This window comes from Arachis hypogaea, chromosome 2 (genome assembly GCF_003086295.3).
Source record: "Arachis hypogaea cultivar Tifrunner chromosome 2, arahy.Tifrunner.gnm2.J5K5, whole genome shotgun sequence".
Taxonomy (NCBI): Eukaryota; Viridiplantae; Streptophyta; class Magnoliopsida; order Fabales; family Fabaceae; genus Arachis; species Arachis hypogaea.
This window is the reverse complement of record NC_092037.1, coordinates 35,529,361-35,554,749: the sequence shown is the minus strand read 5'-3', so window position 1 is coordinate 35,554,749 and position 25,389 is coordinate 35,529,361. Positions and strand designations below refer to the sequence as shown.

Below are 25,389 nucleotides of genomic sequence, written 5' to 3'. Positions count from 1 at the left end.
AAGAGCTCTGGACACCTCTAACTGGGGACTCTAGCAAAGCTGAGTCACAATTTGAAAAGTTTTACCCAGTCATGTGTCTGTGGCATTTATGTATCCGGTGGTAATACTGGAAAACAAAATGTTTAGGGCCACGGCCAAGACTCATAAAAGTAGCTGTGTTCAAGAATCAACAAACTTAACTAGGAGAATCAATAACACTATCTGAAATTCTAAGTTCCTATAGAAGCCAATGATTCTATACTTCAATGGAAAAAGTGAGATACCAAAACTGTTCAGAAGCAAAAAGCTACAAGTCCCGCTCATCTAATTAGAATTAATATTCATTGATATTTTGGGATTTATAGTATATTCCCTTCTTTTTATCCTAATTGATTTTCAGTTTCTTGGGGACAAGCAACAATTTAAGTTTGGTGTTGTGATGAGCGGATAATTTATACGCTTTTTGGCATTGTTTTTAGGTAGTTTTTATTATGATCTAGTTACTTTTAGGAATGTTTTCATTAGTTTTTATGCTAAATTCATATTTCTGGACTTTACTATGAGTTTTTGTGTTTTTCTATGATTTTAGGTATTTTCTGGCTGAAATTGAGGGACTTGAGCAAAACTCTGATAGGAGGCTGACAAAGGACTGCTGATGCTGTTGGAATCTGACCTCCCTGCACTCGAAATAGATTTTCTGGAGCTACAAAACTCCAATTGGCGCTCTCTTAACGGCGTTGGAAAGTAGACATCCAGAGCTTTCCTGAAATATATAATAGTCTATACTTTATTCGAGATTTGACGACATAAACTGGTGCTCAATGCCAGTTCCATGCTGCATTCTAGAGTCAAGCGCCAGAAACACGTCACGAACCAGAGTTGAACGCCCAAAACACGTTACAACTTGGAGTTCAACTCCAAGAGAAGCCTCAGCTTGTGGATAGATCAAGCTCAGCCCAAGCACACACCAAGTGGGCCCCGGGAGTGAATTTATGCATCAATTACTTACCTCTGTAAACCCTAGTAGCTAGTTTAGTATAAATAGAACTTTTTACTAGTTTATTATATATCCTGGATTGTATTTTTGATCCTGTGATCACGTTTTGGGGGGCTGGCCATTTGGCCATGCCTGGACCTTTCACTTATGTATTTTCAACGGTGGAGTTTCTACACACCATAGATTAAGGGTGTGGAGCTCTGTTGTACCTCAAGTTTCAATGCAATTACTACTATTTTCTATTCAATTCGATTTATTCCTGTTATAAGATATTTGTTGCACTTCAACTTGATGAATGTGATGATCCGTGACACTCATCATCATTCTCACCTATGAACGCGCAACTGACAACCACTTCCATTCTACCTTAGACCGGGCGCATATCTCTTGGATTCCTTGATCAGAATCTTCGTGGTATAAGCTAGAATTGATGGCGGCATTCATGGGAATCCGAAAAGTCTAACCTTGTCTGTGGTATTCCGAGTAGGATTCCGGGATTGAATGACTGTGACGAGCTTCAAACTCCTGTAGGCTGGGTGTTAGTGACAGACGCAAAAGAATCATGGGATTCTATTCCAACCTGATTGAGAACCGACAGATGATTAGCCGTGCTGTGACAGAGCATTTGGACCATTTTCACTGAGATGATGGGATGTAGCCATTGACAACGGTTATGCCCTACATACAGCTTGCCATGGAAATGAGTAAGAATGATTGGATGAAAGCAGTAGGAAAGCAGAGATTCAACAGGGACAAGCATCTCCATACACTTGTCTGAAATTCCCACCATTGAATTACATGAGTAACTCTATCTTTATTTTCTGTTTATTTTATTATTTTTATTTAAACCAATAATCTCTTAAATTAGTTAAATCCACCTGACTGGGATTTACAAGATGACCATAGCTTGCTTCATACCAACAATCTCCGTGGGATCGACCCTTACTCACGTAAGGTATTACTTGGACGACCCAGTGCACTTGCTGGTTAGTTGTGCGGAGTTGTGACTAAGTGTGATTCACGTGTGAGAGCTACCAAGTCATTGGAGCCATTGTTGATGATCACAATTTCGTCCACCACTTCTCCATCTCCGTTCTTCTCTGTTTCCCCCTCACTTCTCTTTTCTTTTTTCTATTTTTCTACTGTTGCTGCCGCCGTGGGTTTGGTAGAAGAATGGAAACTTAGGCAGCTAGGGTTAGGTTAGTAGGGGGTTAGGGTTTCAATTTGGGAATTAGGGTTTTGTGTATGAAATTGGGGATTTCAGGTAATTTAGAAATTTTAATAATATTAAAGGGTAATATAGTAATTGAAAACTAATTTTGAATCCAATAATAATATCTATAAAGTTATCATTTAATCATCAATTTACAAATTATTTTCAACTCATTACTCTAATTCAATATTTGGAGATAATCAAATTAATTTTCTTTAATTATAAAATTGAGCTAAAAATCTAATTATTCAAATTAAAGCATATAAAATTCTTTTTAACATTCAATTATTAAAGCTTTAAATCATATATAAGAAATTGCTTAATTTATATATAAAATCTCTTAAAATTATAATCTCAATTAAATATAATAAATTATAAATAAATTTCTTATTTAATTTTTTTAAAATCTGGGGTCTTACATCCTACCCCACTTATAAATATCATTATGGCCAAATTTCGTCAATTATATAACACTTCTCAATCATAATCATCATAATATTTATTCATTTAATATCATTATGGCCAAATTTTGTCAATTATATAACACTTCTTAATCATAATTTATCATATTTCAAGCTTACTTCTCCTCCAAGTTACCACCTTTCCTAACTTCACCTCATCACTGAGCATTCAACTAAGATTTAGGGTCTAAAAGAGTAAAACTAAGGGTTTAGAGGTTTGAAATTAGGTAGTAAAATATAAAATTCACTTTGCTGAAAATAAGGGTCCCACGTAGGCGTGGGCCACCCGTACGCGTGGGTGCATTTTTCCTTGCACGCTTACGCGAGACACCAAACCCAAAGGGAATGGCCGCGTCGTGTGTACGTAGTCGTGTACGCGACTTCTCCAAGGTGGCAAATTGGCTAAGTGCTGCAGAATTTTAGTTTTGCACACCAAATTCTGACACACATAATTTTTTAATTTTAAAATATTTTTCATCCGTTCTTCGAACGGTGTAAACTTCACCGATCCAATTTTTATATGAGATAAGTTTGAAAACATTTGGGGGTCCGGAAGCCAAGTTATTACTCACTGAAGTTCAGCTAAAATTCAACTTTTCACAAAAATTGCCAAAGATTGCTAAACCTCAATTTTCACTACAATATAATTTCAACCCTTTTTAAAATTTGCCAAACCATATCAGACTGACGAATCTATACTTCATGGTATTTATTTGCTCTAATTGGGTGGATTTCATCAACTTTCCTTGCATTTTTTCAATGAAATAGCATGGTTTTATAAATTTTTCCTAAATTGTGCTTAAAAGTGAAAACATACTTTTTAGGCCTTTAATTGCTAAATTTTATTTACTTTAATTCTATTTGATGCCTTGATGTATTTGTTGAGTGATTTCAGGCTTGTAAGGCAAAGATTGGATTGAAGGAATGAAGAAAAAACATGTAAAAATGGAGAATTAATGAAGAAATAGAGTTTGGAGCTTTTAAGCTAGTGTGCGTATGCACAACTATGTGTGCATACACACAGGTGGAAGCTTGCAGTCGTGCGTACGCACAACTCTTTGTGCGTACGCACAAGTGGGAAAATTAGCAAGTGTGCGTACGCACACATCTGTGCGTAGGCTTAGGTGTCAGCACGTGACCTCATTTAATACAATTCGCTGGCAGCAAATTTTGGGCCTCCAGAACCCAATCCAACTCATTTCTGAAGCTATTTCAACCCTAATTCAAGAGGAGGCAAGAGGAGGGCAATTAGGTTTAGCTTTAGTAACATGTTTTAGGTTATTCTAGAGAGAGAAGCCCTCTCTTCTCTCTAGAATTAAGATAGATTTAATTAATTTTCTCTTAGATTGATGCTTTACTATTTCTTCTTCTAGCTTCTTACTTTTTTTAGTTTTACTTGTTATTCCTTTTATTTGGTTATTTATTGTAGTGAACTCTTGTTAATTTGAATTTCTATTAATGCAATTTCATGTTTCTTTGTTTATTGTTATTTAATTAAGTTTTTATTATTTCCTTGCTTTTGGTAGCTTTAGAATTTATTACTATTGCAATTTAATATGCTTTTATTTCATGCACACCAAGTGTTTGATAAAATGTTTGGCTTAGTTTTATCTTAGTTTTTTCTCACTCTTGGCTTAGAATTGAGGACTTTGGTGACCTTGATTTATTGATGTCCATTTTTGATTGATATATTAAGGTAGTTAATTAATTTGGTTTCCATTGATGCTAGTCTTTCACTAAGTTAATTAGTGAGTTGACTAGGACTTATGGATTGAGATTAATTATGCCTATTTGACTTATCCTCGATGTTAGGGTTGACTAAGTAGGATTCACTCTTCATAATCATCATATGTTTGTGGTCAATGGCAAGGATAGGTAACCTTGACTCTCAATACTTGCCAATAGGTTCCTCAGCATTTGAATTCCCCTTTTCTTTGATTAATTGCCTTGAATTTAATTGCTTTGATATTTAGTTGTTGCATGCTTATTTAATTTCTTGCTATTTACATTTCTTTCTTCTTGCCATCAAAATCTCATTCCTCATTGCCAATAATTAAGCACTCAATTGTAACTCCTAGGGAAGACGACCCAGGAATTAAAACTCTCAATTATTTTGTGTTGATTGTGACATCTTTATTTCAAACTTTGATTGAGAAAGATCGATTGTCGGTTCGGACTATGCTATCAACAGAATTGTTTTTTCTAAGTTCTGAATTGGCATAATCTTCTCCACCAAGTTTTTTGGCGCCATTGCCGGAGAATTGTGATAAACCCCATTTTTAGGGTTTATCTTGTGTTGAATTTAGAGAATTTTATCAACTTTTCCCAACTTTATTCACTAAAATAACATGGTTTTGTAAATTCTCCTTAAATTGTGCTTAAGAGTGAAAACATGCTTTTTAGGCCCAAAAATTGATAAATTTAATTCACTTTAATTCTATTTGATGCCTTGATATGTTTGTTAAGTGATTTCAGGTTTAGAAGGCAAAGATTGGATTGAAGGAATGAAGAAAAAGCATGTAAAAATGGAGAAATCACGAAGAAATGAGGAGTTGTGGAATTCAAGGCGACGTGTATACGTGGCCCATGTGTATATGTGGGAAGAAAATCTGGCAGGCGATGCGTATACCTGGCCTATGCGTACGCGTGGGAGGAAATATGTCAAGCGACGTGTATACGTAACCCATGCGTACGCGTTGGAAGCAGCACGTGACCAATTTAAAGGCAATACGCTGGGGGCGATTTTTGAGCCATCCAAGCCCAAATCCATCTCATTTTTTATGCTATTAAACCCAAGGATTGAAAGTGAATGAATCAAGTAGTCATAGTTTGGTTTTCATTATGTTTTAGGTTAGAATTCTAGAGAGGGAATATCTCCTCTCTACAATTTAGGGTAGTTTAGGAAAAATTTTCTTAGATTCAAGTTTTAATTCTTCTTTTTAGTTCAACTTTCTTCATATTTTATTGTTCTATTGTCTTAATCTTCTTAGTTTCTCTTGTTAATTTCTTTATGTTGCCATTTTTACTTTCATGAACTCTTATAGATCTTAATTCCCTTTTAATGCAATTTTATGTTTCCATGTTTTCTTATGTTTATCTTAATTACCATTGTTGATTTCTTATTTGTGTTAGTTATGGGTTTCTTTAGATTTTGCATTTTGTGATGTTTACCTTTATTGCACTCTAGGTGTTTGATAAAATGTTTTCACTAGTTATAGAGTAGTTTTCTATACTCTTGGCCTAGGCTAAGAGAATTGGGTGATCTTGAGTCATTAGGTCTAATTGAATTTGTGATTTGAGAACCCTTAGTGGTCAATTTCATACCCATTAACACTAGCCTACTACTAAGTCAATTAGTAGCTAGGATGCGACTTATGGGTTGATGTTGATCAAGCCTATTTGACATAGAAGTAGAATTGATGGGTTGGTCCCTCATAATTGTCAATATATAGTTGTAAGACAAGGATGGTGATCTCAATTTCCATGCCTTAGCCAATAGTTCTTTTCCTTTCCTTTATTAGTTAATTGTCATTTACTTTCTTGTTATTTACTTTTCTTGCTAATTAGCGAATCAAACCCCCTTGTTCCTTCATAGCCAATAATTAATCACTTCATTGCACTTCCTTGTGAGATGATCCGAGGTTTAAATACTCTCAGTTTATTTTTATTGGTGTTTGTACTTGTGACAAAACCAAATTAAACTTTGATGGAGAATTATTAGTTGGTTTGGAACTATGTTTACAATAAAGTTCTCTTTTTCTATTGAGAAATTCTAGACCGACAATAATTTTCACATCAGTTATTGGCACTGTTGCCGGAAAATTGCAATGGTGTTACGTTATTGGCTATTGTTCATATGTGAATATTGTGAATAGTTTGATTTTTTCTTTATTTGCTAGTTGTAGTATTTTGTTTCTCTTGTTTCTTTTTAGTTTTTATTTTATTTTCTCTTACTACTATGGATTCTCACCCATTTAGCTATGAGTTTGGTTCTAACTATGTTGTAGGAAATGGGAATTACAATGACAACATGCATCAAGGATGGAATAATCAAAGATGGGAGGAGCCTCAAGGATTTGATCAACTTTCTTGACAACAACCTTCCCAAATGTGTTATGAGCAAGAGCCATACCATGATGCATACCAATCCAATAGCTATGGTGGACCTCCTTGTGATTATCAATAATACCACCATATGCCTATGAACCCCCTCCTCAATGTAGCCTTCAACCACCATACTTATAAGCCCCATACCACCAAACACCTGCATATGACCCTCACCCATATCCAACATACCAATAACCTTATGAGCCATACAGACCATACTTAGAGCCACCAACATTCCAACACCAATACCCTCAAGAACAACCACCTCCATGCCATTATCGAGATGAACCACCTCCCATATATGAGAATTTCACACCACATAATGAATTCTTCTTTCCACCAAAACCCTCCATGAAAGAATATCCATATCTATTTGTCCAAGAGCAATATGATCCTGCTTATGTTAGTAAAGTGGAACAAGAGTCAAAGGATCGTTTCAAAGAAATAATGGACCGACTTCAAGCAATCATCCGTCAAAAGAATCAAGAAGAAGCCCAAAAGACGTACAAAGCTATCCAGGCTAACCTTGCTGATGAGCGGATAATTTATATGCTTTTTGGCATTGTTTTTAGTATGTTTTTAGTATGTTTTAGTTAGTTTTTATTATATTTTTATTAGTTTTTAGTTAAAATTCACTTTTCTGGACTTTACTATGAGTTTGTATGTTTTTCTGTGATTTCAGGTATTTTCTGGCTGAAATTGAGGGACCTGAGCAAAAATCTGATTCAGAGGCTGAAAAGGACTGCAGATGCTGTTGGATTCTGACCTCCCTGCACTCGAAGTGGATTTTCTGGAGCTACAGAAGCCCAAATGGCACGCTCTCAACTGCGTTGAAAAGTAGACATCCTGGGCCTTCCAGCAATGTATAATACTCCATACTTTTCTCGAGATTTGATGGCCCAAACAGGCGTTTCAAGTCAGCTCAAGAATTCTGGCGTAAAACGCTGGAACTGACACAAGAATGGGAGTTAAACGCCCAAACTGGCACAAAAGCTGGCGTTTAACTCCAAGAAGAGTCTCTACATAAAAATGCTTCAATTCTCAGCCCAAGCACACACCAAATGGGCCCGGAAGTGGATTTTTATATCATTTACTCATTTCTGTAAAGCCTAGCTACTAGTTCTCTATAAGTAGGACCTTTTTCTATTGTATTGGAAATCTTTTGATCAATTTAGATCTTAGGATCATCTTTGGACATATAGTTCTTAGTTTATGGGAGGCTGGCCATTCGGCCATGCCTAGACCTTGTTCTTATGTATTTTCAACGGTGGAGTTTCTACACACCATAGATTAAGGTGTGGAGCTCTGCTGTACCTCGAGTATTAATGCAATTACTATTGTTCTTCTATTCAATTCAGCTTATTCTTGTTCTAAGATATTCATTCGTACCCAAAAACATCATGAATGTGATGATTATGTGACGCTCATCATCATTCTCACTTATGAACGCGTGCCTGACAACCACTTCCGCTCTACAAGCAAACAAGGCTTGAATGTTTATCTCTTAGATTCTTTAATCGGAATCTTCGTGGTATAAGCTAGAATTGATGGCGGCATTCAAGAGAATCCGGAAGGTCTAAACCTTGTCTGTGGTATTCTGAGTAGGATTCAAGAATTGAATGACTGTGACGAGCTTCAAACTCGCGATTGCGGGGCATTAGTGACAGACGCAAAAAAATCACTGGATTCTATTCCGACATGATCGAGAACCGACAGCTAAATAGCCATGCTGTGACAGAGCGCGTTGAACATTTTCACTGAGAGGATGAGACGTAGCCACTGACAACGGTGAAACTCTATATACAGCTTGCCATGGAAAGGAGTAAGAAGGGTTGGATGAAGACAGTAGGAAAGCAGAGAGACGGAAGGGACAAAGCATCTCCATACGCTTATCTGAAATTCTCACCAATGAATTACATAAGTATCTCTATCTTTATTTTATGATTTATTCATAAATCATTCATAACCATTTGAATCTGCCTGACTGAGATTTACAAGATGACCATAGCTTGCTTCATACCAACAATCTCCGTGGGATCGACCCTTACTCGCGTAAGGTTTATTACTTGGACGACCCAGCTTGCTGGTTAGTTGTGCAAAGTTGTGATAAAGAGTTGAGATTGCAATTGAGCGTACCATGTTGATGGCGCCATTGATGATCACAATTTCGTGCACCAAGTTTTTGGCGCTGTTGTTGGGGATTGTTTGAGTTTGGACAACTGACGGTTCATCTTGTTGCTTAGATTAGGTATTTTTCAGAATTTTTAAGAATGAATTCTAGTGGTTCATGGTGATGTTCTTATCATCACCAAAGCTGATTGATCTTCATCAATTTAGGTCTTGAATGTAATGTCCTGCTGAAGCTTGGCTAGCCATGTCTAATTCCTTTAGACTGAAGCTTTAGACTAACATTGCATGATTCCTGGAATTCTTATTAAAAGTTTTGATCCTCTTTATCTTCTTTTTCCACATAATTTTCAAAAAAAAAAACCAAAAAAATTACAAAATAAAAAAAAAAACCAAAAAAATTTCTTGTTTGAGTCTAGTGTCTCATTTTAAGTTTGGTGTCAATTGCATGTTTCTGTTCTTCTTGCATTTATCATGTGTCTTCATTGATCTTCAAGTTGTTCTTGATGATTTACTTGCTCTGATCTTTAAATTCTCTTGTCTTGAGTGTTTTGTTGTTTCTCATATGCATTCTCAATTTGTTAGTGTTAGTAGTATGCAAACTTCTAAGTTTGGTGTCTTGCATGCATTGTTTATTTGATTTTAGTTGCATTTTGATTTTTCCTCATCATTAAAAATCCAAAAAAAATTTTTATTTGTGTCTTTTCAAGTCAATAATACAGAGAATTGAAGATTCAGAACATTCAGTAGAGGAATTACATAGAAAAAGCTGGGTGTTCAAAACGCCCAGTAAAGAAGGAAAACTGGCGTTTAAACGCCAGCCAGGGTACCTGGCTGGGCGTTTAACGCCCAAAAGGGTAGCATTTTGGGCGTTAAACGCCAGAATGGATACCATTCTGGGCGTTTAATGCCAGGATGGCACAAGAGGGAAGATTTTGTTTTTAATTCAAATTTTTTTCAAGTTTTCAAAATTTTTCAAAATCAAATCTTTTTCAAATCATATCTTTTCAATCATATATTTTCAAAATCAATTTTTTTCCATTTTCAAAAAATACTTGCTAACAATTAATGATTTGATTCAACATTTCAACTATGTTACCTTTTCTGTTGAGAAAGGTTTAATGTTTGAATCATATCTTTTCTTGTTAGCCAAGTTATTGATTTTAAAAATCAAATCTTTTTAAATTGTTTTTCAAATCATATCTTCTCAATCATATCTTTTTAAAACTATATATTTTCAATCATATTTTTTAATCACATCTTTTTCAAAATAAGTTTTCAATCATTTCTTTTTGATTTCTAATTTCAAAATCTTTTTCAAAAATCACTTTACATCTTTCTCAATCTTAGTTTTCGAAAATCATCAATCAATTTTCAAAATGTTTTTAAAATCTTTTTAATTTATTTCTTCCCCTCTTCTCACATCCTTCTATTTATGGACTAACATGTACAATTCGAACTCTATCTTTCTAAGTTCGAATTCTTCTACCTCTTCCTTCTATCTTTCTTTTCCTCTGACACCTCAAGGAATCTCTATACTGTGACATAGAGGATTCCATATTTTCTTGTTCTCTTCTCTTTCATATGAGCAGGAGCAAAGAAAAAAGCATTCTTGTTGAGGCTGACCCTGAATCTGAAAGGAACTTGAAGCAAAAACTAAGAGAAGTTAAAGCACAACTCTCTGTAGAGGACCTAACAGAATTCTTCAAAGAAGAAGACATGGCAGCCGAAAACAACAACAATGCCAACAATGCAAGGAAGATGTTGGGTGACTTTACTGCACCTACTCCCGACTTCTATGGGAGAAGCATCTCTATCCCTGCCATTGGAGCAAACAACTTTGAGCTTAAGCCTCAATTAGTTTCTCTAATGCAACAGAATTGCAAGTTCCATGGACTTCCATTGGAAGATCCTTATCAGGTTTTAGCTGAATTCTTGCAAATCTGTGACACTGTCAAGACCAATGGGGTTGACCCTGAGGTCTACAGACTTATGCTATTCCCTTTTGCTGTAAGAGACAGAGCTAGAATATGGTTGGACTCACAACCTAAAGAAAGCCTGAACTCTTGGGAAAAGCTAGTCAATGCCTTCTTGGCAAAGTTCTTTTCACCTCAAAAATTGAGTAAGCTTAGAGTGGAAGTCCAAACCTTCAGACAGAAGGAAGGTGAATCCCTCTATGAAGCTTGGGAAAGATACAAACAATTGATCAGAAAGTGTCCTTCTGACATGCTTTCTGAGTGGAGCATTATAGGTATCTTCTATGATGGTCTGTCTGAACTGTCCAAGATGTCATTGGATAGCTCTACTGGAGGATCTCTTCATCTGAAGAAGACGCCTGCAGAAGCTCAAGAACTCATTGAAATGGTTGCAAATAACCAATTCATGTACACTTCTGAAAGGAATCCTGTGAACAATGGGACGAATCAGAAGAAAGGAGTTCTTGAGATTGATACTCTGAATGCCATATTGGCTCAGAACAAATTATTGACTCAGCAAGTCAATATGATCTCTCAAAGTCTATCTGGAATGCAAGCTGTACCAGGCAGTACTAAGGATGCTTCATCTGAAGAAGAAGCTTATGATCCTGAGAACCCTTCAATGGAAGAGGTGAATTACATGAGAGAACCCTATGGAAACACCTATAATCCTTCATGGAGAAATCATCCAAATCTCTCATGGAAGGATCAACAGAGACCTCAACAAGGTTTCAACAACAATAATGGTGGACGAAATAGGTTTAGCAATGGCAAGCCTTTTCCATCATCTTCTCAGCAACAGACAGAGAATTCTAAGCAGAGCCACTCTGACTTAGCAACCATGGTCTCTGATCTAATAAAAATCACTCAAAGTTTTATGACTGAAACAAGGTCCTCTATTAGAAACTTGGAGGCACAAGTGGGTCAGCTGAGTAAGAAAGTTACTGAATTCCCTCCTAGTACTCTTCCAAGCAATACAGAAGAGAATCCAAAAGGAGAGTGTAAGGCCATAAACATGGCTGAATTTGGAGAGGAGGAAGAGGCAGTGAACGCCATTGAGGAAGACCTCAATGGATGTCCACTGGCCTCCAATGAGTTCCCTAATGAGGAACCATGGGAATCTGAGGCTCACACTGAGACCATAGAGATTCCATTGGATTTACTTCTGCCATTCATGAGATCTGATGAGTATTCTTTCTCTGAAGAGGATGAAGATGTCACTGAAGAGCAAGTTGCTAAGTACCTTGGAGTAATCATGAAGCTAAATGACAAGTTATTTGGTAATGAGACTTGGGAGGATGAACCCCCTTTGCTCACCAAAGAACTGGATGACTTGACTAGGCAGAGATTACCTCAAAAGAGACAGGACCCTGGGAAGTTCTCAATACCTTGTGCCATAGGCACCATGACCTTTGAGAAGGCTCTGTGTGACCTAGGGTCAAGCATAAACCTCATGCCTCTTTCTGTAATGGAGAACCTAGGGATCTTTGAGGTACAAGCTGTAAGAATCTCAATAGAGATGGCAGACAACTCAAGAAAACAAGCTTATGGACTTGTAGAGGATGTTCTGGTAAAGATTGAAGACCATTACATCCCTGCTGATTTCATAGTCCTAGAGACTGGGAAGTGCATGGATGAATCCATCATCCTTGGCAGACCCTTCCTAGCCATAGCAAAGGCTGTGATTGATGTTGACAGAGGAGAATTGATCATTCAAGTGAATGAAGAATCCTTTGTGTTTAATGCTCAAGGATATCCCTCTGTTACCATGGAGAGGAAGCATGAAAAGCTTCTCTCAAAACAGAGTCAAATAGAGCCCCCACAGTCAAACTCTAAGTTTGGTGTTGGGAGGCCACAACCAACTTCTAAGTTTGGTGTTGAACCCCCACATTCAAACTCTAAGTTTGGTGTTGGGAGGTTCCAACATTGCTCTGAGTATCTGTGAGGCTCCATGAGAGCCCACTGTCAAGCTACTGACATTAAAGAAGCGCTTGTTGGGAGGCAACCCAATGTTATATTTATCTATATTTTCTTTGTTATCTTATGTTTTTTGTAGGTTGATGATCATGGGAAGTCACAAAATCAATTGAAAAAGCAAAAACAGAATGAAAAATAGAAAGAAAAACAGTACACCCTGGAGGAAAATCTGCTGGCGTTTAAACGCCAGTAAGGGCAGCAAATGGGCGTTTAATGCCCAGTCTGGCACCATTCTGGGCGTTTAACGCCAAAAAGGGGCACCAGACTGGCGTTAAACGCCAGGAAAGGGCAAAAAGCTGGCGTTAAATGCCAGAAATGGGCACCAGCCCGGCGTTTAACGCTAGAATTGGCATAAAGAACATTTTTGCTCGCCACTTAGTGCAGGGATGAATTTTCTTTGACACCTCAGAATCTGTGGACCCCACAGGATCCCCACCTACTTCACCATTCAAATTCAAACCACTTTCCCTCCCAATCCCACCCATTATGGCCGAACCACAAAGCCACCTCCATCTCCTCTATTTCTTCTTCTTCTACTCTCTTCTTTCTTCTTTTGCTCGAGGACGAGCAAAACTTCTAAGTTTGGTGTGGTAAAAGCATTGCTTTTTGTTTTTCCATAACCATTTATGGCATCTAAGGCCGGAGAAACCTCTAGAAAGAGGAAAGGGAAGGAAAAAGCTTCCACCTTCGAGTCATGGGAGATGGAGAGATTCATCTCAAGGGTGCATCAAGACCATTTCTATGAAGTTATGGCCAAGAAGAAGGTGATTCCCGAGGTCCCTTTCAAACTCAAAAAGGGTCAACTTTGATCAAAGGTTGGACCAAGTCCTCATAGACATTTGTGAAGAGGGTGCTCAATGGAAGAGAGATTCAAGAGGGAAGCCGGTTCAACTGAGAAGGCATGACCTCAAGCCCATCACGAAGAAAAGGATGGAGCAAACAAGAGATCCCACTCATGGACATGAGGAGATTCTTCATCATGAAATCCCTGAGATGCCTCAAGGGATGCACTTTCCTCCACAAAACTATTGGGAGCAAATCAACACCTCCCTAGGAGAATTGAGTTCCAACATGGGACAACTAAGGGTGGAGCACCAAGAACATTCCATTCTCCTCCATGAAATTAGAGAAGATCAAAGAATCATGAGAGAGGAGCAACAAAGGCAAGGAAGAGACATTGAGGAGCTCAAGCACTCCATAAGATCTTCAAGAGGAAGAACCAGCCGCCATCACTAAGGTGGACCCGTTCTTTAATCTCCTTGTTCTTTATTCTCCTGTTTTTCAAATTTTCATGCTTATGTTTATCTATGTTTGTGTCTTATGATCATTAGTGTCTTAGTGTCTATGCCTTAAAGTTATGAATGTCCTATGAATCCATCACCTTTCTTAAATGAAAAATGTTCTTAATTGAAAAAGAGAAGAATTGCATGAATTTTGAATTTTATAACAGATTAATTATTTTGATGTGGTGGCAATACTTTGACTTCTGAATGAATGCTTGAACAGTGCATATGTCTTTTGAATTTGTTGTTCATGAATGTTGGCTCTTGAAAGAATGATGAAAAAGAGACATGTTACTGAGGATCTGAAAAATCATAAAAATGATTCTTGAAGCAAGAAAAAGCAGTGAATTCAAAAAAAAAAGATAAAAGAGAAAAAGAAATAATAAAGCTGTGATCCAAGGCAAAAAGAGTGTGCTTAAGAACCCTGGACACCTCTAATTGGGGACTCTAGCAAAGCTGAGTCACAATCTGAAAAGGTTCACCCAGTTCTGTGTCTGTGGCATGTATGTATCCGGTGGTAATACTAGAAGACAGAGTGCTTTGGGCCACGGCCAAGACTCATAAAGTAGCTATGTTCAAGAATCATCATACTTAACTAGGAGAATCAATAACACTATGTAGATTCTGAGTTCCTATAGAAGCCAATCATTCTGAATTTCAAAGGATAGAGTGAGATGCCAAAACTGTTCAGAGGCAAAAAGCTACAAGCCCCGCTCATCTAATTGATACTGATCTTCATAGATGTTTTTGGAATTCATTGCATATTCTCTTCTTTTTATCTTATTTGATTTTCAGTTGCTTGGGGAAAAGCAACAATTTAAGTTTGGTGTTGTGATGAGCGGATAATTTATACGCTTTTTGGCATTGTTTTTAGTATGTTTTTAGTATGTTTTAGTTAGTTTTTATTATATTTTTATTAGTTTTTAGTTAAAATTCACTTTTTTGGACTTTACTATGAGTTTGTGTGTTTTTCTGTGATTTCAGGTATTTTCTGGCTGAAATTGAGGGACCTGAGCAAAAATCTGATTCAGAGGCTGAAAAGGACTGCAGATGCTGTTGGATTCTGACCTCCCTGCACGCGAAGTAGAATTTCTGGAGCTACAGAAGCCCAATTGGCGCGCTCTCAACTGTGTTGGAAAGTAGACATTCTCGGCTTTCCAGCAATGTATAATAGTCCACACTTTGCTCGAGATTTGATGGCCTAAACAGGCGTTCCAAGTCAGCTCAAGAATTCTGGCGTAAAACGCCGGAACTGGCACAAGAATGGGAGTTAAACGCCGAAACTGGCACAAAAGCTGGCGTTTAACTCCAAGAAGAGTCTCTATACGAAAATTCTTCAATGCTCAGCCCAAGCACACACCAAGTGGGCCCGAAGTAGATTTTTATGTCATTTACTCATTTCTGTAAACCCTAGCTACTAGTTCTCTATAAGTAGGACCTTTTGCTATTGTATTGGAAATCTTTTGATCAATTTAGATCTTAGGATCATCTTTGGACATCTTAGATTATGGGAGGCTGGCCATTCGGCCATGCCTAGACCTTGTTCTTATGTATTTTCAACGGTGGAGTTTCTACACACCATAGATTAAGGTGTGGAGCTTTGCTGTACCTCGAGTATTAATGCAATTACTATTGTTCTTCTATTCAATTCAGCTTATTCTTGTTCTACGATATTCATTCGTACCCAAGAACATGATGAATGTGATGATTATGTGACGCTCATCATCATTCTCACTTATGAACGCGTGTCTGACAACCACTTCCGTTCTACAAGCAAACAAGGCTTGAATGTTTATCTCTTAGATCCCTTAATCGGAATCTTCATGGTATAAGCTAGAATTGATGGCGGCATTAAAGAGAATCCGGAAGGTCTAAACCTTGTCTGTGGTATTCTGAGTAGGATTCAAGGATTGAATGACTGTGACGAGCTTCAAACTCGCGATTGTGGGGCGTTAGTGACAGACGCAAAAGAATCACTGGATTCTATTCCGACATGATCGAGAACCGACAGCTGAATAGCTGTGCTGTGACAGAGTGCGTTGAACATTTTCACTGAGAGGATGGGAGGTAGCCACTGACAATGGTGAAACCCTACATACAGCTTGCCATGGAAAGGAGTAAGAAGGGTTGGATGAAGACAGTAGGAAAGTAGAGAGACGGAAGGGACAAAGCATCTCCATACGCTTATCTGAAATTCTCACCAATGAATTACATAAGTATCACTATCTTTATTTTATGCTTTATTCATAAATCATTCATAACCATTTGAATCTGCCTGACTGAGATTTACAAGATGACCATATCTTGCTTCATACCAACAATCTCCGTGGGATCGACCCTTACTCGCGTAAGGTTTATTACTTTGACGACCCAGTGCACTTGCTGGTTAGTTGTGCGAAGTTGTGATAAAGAGTTGAGATTACAATTGAGTGTACCATGTTGATGGCGCCATTGGTGATCACAATTTCGTGCACCACTTGCCAAAATTAAAGCCAACTTGGACTTATAGGATTCATACCGTAAACAAGGCATCTCCATGGATGAATGTGAAAAATCAACCGAAGAGAGGAGTATGTAGGAGATTTTAGAATCTCAACATGAAAACAAGGAAATGGGGTGTGTTGTGCAACAAGTGGAAATAATGGAGATTGTTGAAGAAGAAGAAGTGGTTGAAGACCTAGGCAAAGTTGAACTAGAGGTGGATCCCAAGCTTGAGAACACTTCCACACCAATTAATGTTGTTGATGATTTTGTGGAAGTCATTGAACCTTCTTCCATTGAGCATGGAATTGATGTTTAAGAGGATAATGTGCAACCTCTTGAGCATATTGTGGATGATGAAAAATTTGAAGAAGTTAAGCAAGTGACAAGTCCTACTATTGAAGATGATTCCACACCAACTAATGTGCTATTTGAGATTGTTGAACCTTCCTTATTGTGTTGTGAAATTAATGTTGAGGAGGCTAGAGCACAACCTTCAACACATGACTTGAGCAATGAGGAATGTATAGAAGAAGTTGGTGAACAAGGAATTGAAATTGAAGAAGCTTGCCAAAAGGTGGAGGTAGTCAAAGAAGAGCATAAGGGAGTGGCACTTGCAAGATCATTGAAACCACTCCTTGATCAGGGGAAAACTTGTCTCTCAACAAATCTCCATTCGGCAAGTGTACCGAATTTGTCGTCAAGTAAAAACTCACAATAGAGTGAGGTCGAATCTCATAGGGATTGATTGATCAAGCAACTTTAATTAGAGGAATATTCTAGTTGAGCGAATCCATGAATAGAGTTTATACTTGCAGAAATAAAACGGCTGGAAAGTAAATGACTGAAAGTAAATTGCAGAATTGTAATTGGGAATGGGGGAATTGCTCATGAAAGTAAATTGTAGAAATTAAAGAGAATGGGTAAGATCAGAAATGGGGAGTTCATTGGGCTCAGGAGATGTTGCATTCTCCGGATCAATTTCATTCTCATCTCTTCCTCAATCAATGCACTCATTGATCTCCTTGGCAATCTTAAGTGATTGAACAACAATTTCTTGTGGTTCAATCTCTCAAATCTTGATCAATAGCCAATTCCTTGGTCAATTGCTCATGAGAAGAGATGAAGTATGGTCACTGATTATACCACATGCATTTCCCAAATCAAGTGTTGAGAGGGTTATAGCCACATACCCATCCACACCCAATTTGGTCCAGCATGAGAAAGCATTTCTAGATGATCTCTTCATTCCTCTTTCAAGGTTCCGAAGAGATCCAAGTTTGAATAGCTTCTTTTCCAAGATAACTATCCAATTGGATGAAGATCGAAAACTTTCAAGTAAAATCAAGAGGAAAGATAGAAGAAGAATAATGAAAACTAGTATTGATCCATCAAATTACAACAGAGCTCCCTAACCCAATGAAAGGGGTTTAGTTGTTCATAGCTCTAGAAATCAAAATCAAAGATGGAGAATACATGATAAAGCTAGAAGTGCAGAGAAAGTAAAATACAAAGAGTAGTTCTATTTCCTAGCTCTCCGTCCGTCTCCCAAACAATTCAAAGCTACTCCTATATATACTACTCTTCTCAGCTTCTAGTTGGCTCTTCAAGTCTTGGGCCTTTGGATCTTGAGTTTGAAGCAGTTCCTTTCTTCATTTGGGCTTTGCTTTACTTGCAGAGAGAAAGTGTGAAGTGGGTAGAGACATCAGCTCAAGACGTTAGGGGTGTTTAACATTTAGTGAAAGTATAAGTTTGAGAACGTTAGTGACACTTAACATTGTCACTAACGTTCCAATGCATCCCTTAGCCTCACGTTAAAGCCCACGTTAACTAGGTTAACTTGGCTTCTAACGTGGCTTTTGCCAACCTTCGAGAACATTAGTGACACTCAAATGAGAATTCGGCTTGCTTACCACCCAAATGGAATCATGATGATCAATTAGAAGATGGGTGTAAAAACAAAGTGTGGGATCTCGGATCACAAAAGGAGGATCAATTTTGGGAGCTCATGGTTTGTGAAGAATTCCATCAAAGTTTGATGCAAATGACTTGGAATGATGGATCTTATTGGAGATTCAAGCATTGGTGGAAGTTCAAAGATAAATTTAAGCACAAGCCTCCTTTATTAGAGCTTTCTATAAGTCTAACTTAAGGACTTTAAATAAAAGTGCTAGGTGGGAAACACCCCACCATGGTAAACTCTTTCCATTCTCTTGTATATATAATCAACGAATGAATTGAGTTACCATTATTACATAGTTTTGCTCTTTTCTATGCCTTTGTATGTAATGTTTTGGTTGTTAGTTGTTTGTTAAATTTATGTCTTGAATTAGATTAGTTGTTTTGAATTGCATTTTTTTGAAGTGCAAGTTTTGTTTGAGTTGCTTAGTAGTATTTGAAAAAATTTTCAAAAACTGAAAAGATTTTTGGTAAGTTTAAAATTTTGGTTGGTTTAGAGTGTAAATAGGATAGGAGAGTGTTTAATTCTGCTTTTATGCTTTCTTTTAAAAAAACGAAAAAAAGAGTAAAAAAAAAAGTGACGCCCACGAGTGTGCATGTCCGACGCGCATGCGTCACGCTGATGCTGATGGTGATGCTGCATGGGCCAAAAACTAGAGAGTTGTGCTGGTGGGGTGCCAAAACTGTGCGTCTAGCACAAATTCCACCCTACGCGTATGCGTGACCCACGCGTACGCATCATCTCCATTTTCCCCTGTCACGCATACGCGTGACCCCTGCCATGTTTACACACCTTTCTTTTCTTCTCTTCTTTCCATTTCTTTTCTTCTTCTCTCTTCTTTTCTTTTATTTCCCTCCTCCAACAATCACCCACCACTATCATTCACCAAACACCATCTTGTCTTTTAGTTAGTTAGTTAGTTAGTTAGTCACTTCAATTTTCTGTTTTGGTGCTAAGTGTTGGATTATTGATTTAATTTGCTGATTTTGATGTTAACTGGTGCTGATTACCCATGAGATGCTATCCTAGCACCATTGTTGTTAATATTCATTGTTGGAATCCTTTATTGAGGTTATAATTTGTTACTTGGCTTTGAGTTTTTCATGCTTAATTTTGTGCATACCAAGTGCATGAGAATTGCCTTTCAAGCATTCTAAATCTTTTGAATTGCATGTTGTAGCTAGCTAACATGTGATTGGAACTTTTTACTTTGACTACGCAATTTCTTGATGTTGGATGTTGTGCATTTATCTCAATGTATTGTGTTGCTTGATCATATGCATCCATATGTTATGCTTATTCCTTAAGGACATGTTGACCCTCAATTGTTTAACTATGTGCTCTACACATACGTGAAACCAGTCATTTGGGCATAATGCTCCAATTGTGAATTTGGATTGTAAGCTCACCTAGTGACATCTTTTTGAAATTGTCAAGCTATATGGACCTTGCTTGCTATGTGATTGATTTCACCTCTAGTCTCTTTTACTACTTGACATAGCAACCATGTGTCCTATTTTATGTCCAATAGGTGATGGGAACCAAAATTCAAAGTGTGTCATTAGTTGATGTGTGATTTTCATTGTTCCTTTATCATTAAAGTCTCCTTACACATCAACCAATGTCCCTTCATCTTCCATTTCATAATTGTTTGATTATCGCTTGAATGCTTTTATGCTTCTTTATGACTTGTTTGTTAGTCTTAACTTACAAGTTTCCTTTGAAGCATCCCAAGCTCACTAGAATAAGTGAAGTGCATGTTCCTTTTGTGTAACTGTGACATAGCTTTTTATGTTAGTGTTCATACCCTGGATCGAGCTATAAGGTCCGGGTTGGACTAAAACAAACCGGCCGACCTCCTCAAAGGTTGGTTGACCACCGACCTCTCTGTAAAGAGCTTGGATGAACTACCATAGGAGACCCAAGAAGGCCCAAAGAGGCCCAAGAAAGAAGAGTCATCGCCCACTAGAAGGCGGCTGGCCAAAAGATAATGATCTTACCCATAAAAGATAAGATAAGATAACAAACTCATCTCAAGGGAAGGTCATCAAACATTACTATAAATAAACAGGAGCACCCAGGTATAACTGATAAACCGTTATTTTATGATTTATATTGTGTTTAATTGAGTGGTTTTATCAAGTCTTCACCCACTTATTCATATAATTTGCATGCATTTACAATTCCTTCCTGAAAATGTTATATGATTGAAAACCCGCTTCCTAAAGATCTTTTAATTGTATATTTTTATTCTCCGTTGTACCATTCGATGCCGTGATCTGTGTGTTAAGTGTTTCAGGCTTCATAGAGCAGGAATGGCATAAAGAATGGAGAGGAAGCTTGCAAAAATGGAAGGAACACAAGGAGTTGAGGAGATGACAAGCGAGAAGTGACGCGGGCGCATGGCTCACGCGACCGCACGAAATGGAGGAAATCGCAGTGACGCGCTCGCGTGCCTGACGCGACCACGTGGATTGGAAGCTGCACGAGTGACGCGGATGTGTGGATGACGCGCACGCGTGTCACGGGAAACGCTGAGTGACGTGAACGCGTGGACGATGAGGTCGCGTGACGTGTGCGATATGCAGAATTACAGAAGTCGCTGGCATAGATTCTGGGCCGCGTTTTAACCCAGTTTTTGGCCCAGAAACACAGATTAGAGCCAGGGAACATGCAGAGACAAGTAGAACAATTCATTCCGCATATTTTATAGTTTTTAGATCTGATTTTACTCCTCCCCTAGGTTTTCTCTCTTTCACATTCATAATTTAGGATTTGAAGATTTTGGCTTTGGCTTTTGAGAAGAGTCTACCTCCGGAACTGGTCATTCTTGTTTGTTTACCTACTTTTCATTTACTCTTCCATATTCCTAATTTGTTTAGAGTTGACATTAGATTATTTTTAGAGTTCATTAATACAAGACCATTTTTACTTTTAATTAATCTCTTTGATTATTGTTTATTATGTCTCTTTTTATTTTCTCCCTTTATTTTGTGAAGTCTACATTTATGATCATGGAGTAGTGACAAACCCCATTTGTAGGGTTTATCTTGTATTGAATTTAGGGAATTTTATCACCTTTTACCCACATTTATTCAATGAAATAGCATGGTTTTGTATATTCTCCTTTAATTGTGCTTAAGAGTGAAAACATGCTTTTTAGGACTTAAAATAGCTAAATCTAATTCCCCTTGATTCCATTAGATGCCTTGATATGTTTGTTAAGTGATTTCAGATTTAGGAGGCAAAGATTGGATCAAGGGAATGAAGAAAGAAAGCATGAAAAGTTGGAGAACTCATGAAGAAATGAAAGAACCGGAAAGCTGTCAAGCCGACCTCTTCGCACTTAAACGACCATAACTTGAGCTACAGAGGTCCAAATGATGCGGTTCCAGTTGGGTTGGAAAGCTAACATCCGGGGCTTCAAAATGATATAAATTTTGTCACATGTTGCTTCGCGTTCAAGGGCGCGCACGCGCACTTTGCGCGCGCGCGCCGATTCTGTCCTTGCCCACTTTAATCAGTTAATGAAATCGTCCCCAGCGGTTTTAGGAGCCTTGTGGGCCCAATCCAACTCATTTCTGATACTATTTAAGTCAAGTATTGAAGGGGAATCAACATACTTTAGGTACTTTTGATCATTAGCTTAGTTTTAGGAGTTAGAGTTAGTTTTAGAGAGAGAAGCTCTCACTTCTCTCTAGGATTAGGAATTAGGGTTAGATTAGGATCTCATAATTCTAGGTTTAATTCAAGTCTCCTTCTACTTCTACCTTCAAGTGGTGATTGATACACTTTGGTTCTTCTTTCTATCCCTATCCTCTTGTTGTAATTTCTCTTATTTTGTTTCTAGGTTTTGTAATTGAGATATTCTTGTTCTTTTGTTTTCTTTTAATAATGCAATTTGAGATGATTCATGAGATTGTGATGTTGTTGATTGTTGTTTTGTTAATTCTTTGTAATTATTGGTTGTTGATTCCTTTTATTCTTACAAATAAAAATGCTTTCTTTCATTACCCTCCAAGTGTTTGATGAAATGCTTGAGAGGATGTTAGAGTAGGATTTTATGTTCTTGGCTTGAGAAGGTAACTTAGGATTTCTTGAGTCACTAGTGTCCAATTGATTGCTAGTTGATAGCCATTAACTCTAGCATTCATTAATCCAATTAGTGGAAAGCTAGGACTTATGGACTAGGATTGATATAACTCACTTGACTTTCCTTTGTTAATTGATTTAAGGATGACTAAGTGGGATTAATCCTTGCAACTACCATACTTGTGGCTAGTGATAATGATGAAGACCCTTGACAACCAAATCTTGCCAAGACCATTTTGTTAATAAAGTTTTCTTACCATTTACTATTCATTTTTCTCATCTAAAACCCCAAAATAAATAAATCCATAACCAATAACAAGAACACTACCCTGCAAGTCCTTTGAGAGACGACCCGAGGTCCAATACTTCGGTTTATAAATTCTAGGGGTTTGTACTAGTGACAAACAACTTTTTGTATGAAAGGATTATTGCTTGGTTTAGGAACTATACTTGCAACGAGATTTTATTTGAGAAATTCTAAACCGTCAAAAATCCGTTCGTCAAAATGGCGCCGTTGCCGGGGATTTGCAATGGTGTTGTGTTATTGGTTATTGTACATATGTGAATATTATGAATAGGTTTATCTTTTGTATGTTTCTTAATTTTTGTTAGTTTTATTTTGTTTTTCCATAATGAGTTCTCACTTTGGCTATGAGTTTGGCTCTAATTGTGTTGTAGGGAATGTGAACTTCAATGCTAACATGTACCAAGGATGGAACACTCCAAGATTGGAGGAGCCTCAAGGAATTGATCACTCCCATTGGCATCAACCTCCGGACACTTATAGGTATAATTCTCATCCTAATGCATGTCAATTCAATGGTTATGGTGACTCCTTTTATGACAATCAACCACCACCATATACCTATGAATCTTATCCTCAACATGATGCTCAACCATACTCACAAGCCCCATATCACCAAAACCCTCCATATGACCCCAATCCTTATCCACCATACCCACCACCTTATGAGCCATATGAACCATACATGGAACCACCACCATTCCAACACAATTACTCTCAAGAACCATCTCAATGCACACCATCTCCATACCCTTACCAAGAAGAACCACCTTTCTACTATAAACCCTCTCTCCAAAATAATGAACCCTCTTATCCACCCCAAGCCCCAATAGATGACTCTCTCGCATTGCTACTTCAAGGACAAGCGGATATGCAAAGGAACACCCTAGAGTTTGTGACTAACTTGACCGAGGTAGTGTCTACCTTAGCCTACAAATTTTTGAACACTCAAGGTGCTTCCGTGGCCACATGTGAAGAATCCATTGAAGATCATAGCATGAAGGAGAGATTGGAAAACCCGGTGGAAAATGAGGGAGGCTATTTTGTATTAGAGCAATTGGAGGAGCCTATGGTTATTGAAGAAAAGGAAGAAGTGGTTGAGGATTTAGGAGACGCTGAGAGTCCATGGGAATGTAGCATCATGGAAAACTCTTCTAAGAAGCTTGACATTGATGTTGAGGAGGGTGCGCAACCTCCAAAGCATATCATGGTTGAAGACTTTGAAGAGGTTGATCAAGAGATGGATTCAATTATTGATGAGTTCCTATCCACAATTGAATCCTCTCCCATTGAGCTTGACATAGAGGGTAAGGAAGAAGATACCTCACCTCCCATACCCTTGGTAAGCCACGAAGAAAATATTAAATTGGAAGGAAGCTACCAAGAGGAAGAGGTTGAAGTTGATATAAGTTGTCAAGAGGTGGAAGTTACAAGGGAAGAGCACAAGAGCATAGACATCGCAATGGCTAAGTGTGGGGAGACCCCCCTTCCCAAGCCACCATCACCTAACATAACATTCAAGTGGGTAAAATTTCTATCCCTAAGCTTCACTTTCTCACTTAAATATGGGTTGATTGAAAATGATGGTCAACTTAGAGCTCTTTGTGGAGTTAAGAGTAAGAGGGAGTGGTGTAATGGTTGGAAAAAGAACGTTAGGCTCATTAAGGTTAAACCCTCAAGGCATAAATACTATGGTTGGAGGAATGCTAAATTGTATGGGTCTAGAAGGAGAATTTGGTGCATAAAGGAGAATTCTATATGCCTACCACCCAAGTTGAATCATGATAATCAACTAGAAGATGGGTGTGAAAATAAGATATGGGATCCCGGATCACAACATGAAGACCAATTTTGGGAGCTCATATCTTGGGAAGAACCTCACCCAAGTTTGGTGAAGATGGTTGGAAATTCTATCAACCAATTGAGAGGCAAAGATCCTTGGAGATTCAAGGATGAGTACAAACATAAGCCACCATGACAATGAGCTCCTCAAAATGTCCAACTTAAGGACAATAAATAAAGGTGCTAGGTGGGAGACACCCCACCATGGTAAACTCTCTCCATTCTCTTTTAGTTTTGTTTAATAAGTGATTTGAGTTGCCATTGTAGGTAGATTTTCATTTCATATTGATTTGTTTGTAAAGATTGGTTGTTAGTATGTTGTATTCATTAGTAGTAGATGAATAAATCCTAAAATCGAATTGTATTTTTTGTGAATTGTTTGATATTTGATTGAATAAAGAAGAGTTTTGGACATTATAGGGAGCTCTTGGGCAATTTTTTCTGCTTTCTGGGCAAAAAAAAAAAAAAAAAGGGGCCATCGGCGCGTAAGCACGCTGTGCGCGTGCGCGCACATTGCACTTCCACAACTTCTGGTACAAAAACCAGAGAGTTGTGCGCACATTATGCCAGCATTGTGCTGGGAGCACAAG

The 25,389-nt window shown here is 37.8% G+C and overlaps 1 non-coding gene across 1 annotated transcript; it reads right to left on the bottom strand.

The window, feature by feature from the left end:
- Positions 1-11,008: 11,008 nt before the first annotated feature.
- On the bottom strand, positions 11,009-11,116 carry LOC112762749 (small nucleolar RNA R71). The gene has a single exon (XR_003182757.1). It is a non-coding gene; the product is annotated as a small nucleolar RNA R71 (small nucleolar RNA).
- Between the last annotated feature and the right edge of the window lie 14,273 nt (positions 11,117-25,389).